The sequence below is a fragment of the Schistocerca serialis genome, chromosome 7, assembly GCF_023864345.2.
Source record: "Schistocerca serialis cubense isolate TAMUIC-IGC-003099 chromosome 7, iqSchSeri2.2, whole genome shotgun sequence".
Classification (NCBI taxonomy): Eukaryota; Metazoa; Arthropoda; class Insecta; order Orthoptera; family Acrididae; genus Schistocerca; species Schistocerca serialis.
The window spans coordinates 419,938,324-419,938,957 of record NC_064644.1 but is presented as its reverse complement, the minus strand read 5'-3'; positions in this window follow the sequence as shown (position 1 = coordinate 419,938,957).

The following is a 634-nucleotide window of genomic DNA, read 5'->3' as shown; positions in this document are numbered from 1 at the left end:
TTTCTAACCAGAACTTCCATATAGACTGTTGTGTAATTCACATAGCAATTAGTATCAAACTGCAATATTTGAATGTTTGACAATATTTTATATCGATATCTGAGGCTCAAATGACTCTTCAGAGGGTGTTCTGTTACACTACAATGGAGTTTTTTTACAATCACCTCCCGGAAACATTGTGATTTCAGGAAAGAAGTGAGGAAGGTTAAGTCAAAATTAAAAGCATTTGTAAAAACCAATACTATTAGCTTTCCAGAAGATTTGTCTGGCTTACTAATTTACTAAAAATATCATTAAAATGTAAGTATGGATAGGTAACCTCTATTCTTTCTACTTTCCTCATTTTTATTTAATCATATTAAAGTTTCTTAATTTCAAAATGGTTTTTTTTTCCTTTCAATTGTTCTATTGAGTAATTTGTATTTTTGATTCATTGTTATTATTAGTTACATCAACATCCAAAGCTATACCCAGTAACCCTTGCTAGACAATTACTTTATAGTTTGTAAGACAGCAGTACAAAAAGCCTGTTATTAATTATAATGTAATATGTTCATGTGATATTTGCGATAAAATAAAGAGTTCCTAATTTGTTTTCCCACTTATTTATTTATAATCCTTTTTTATTTTCTTC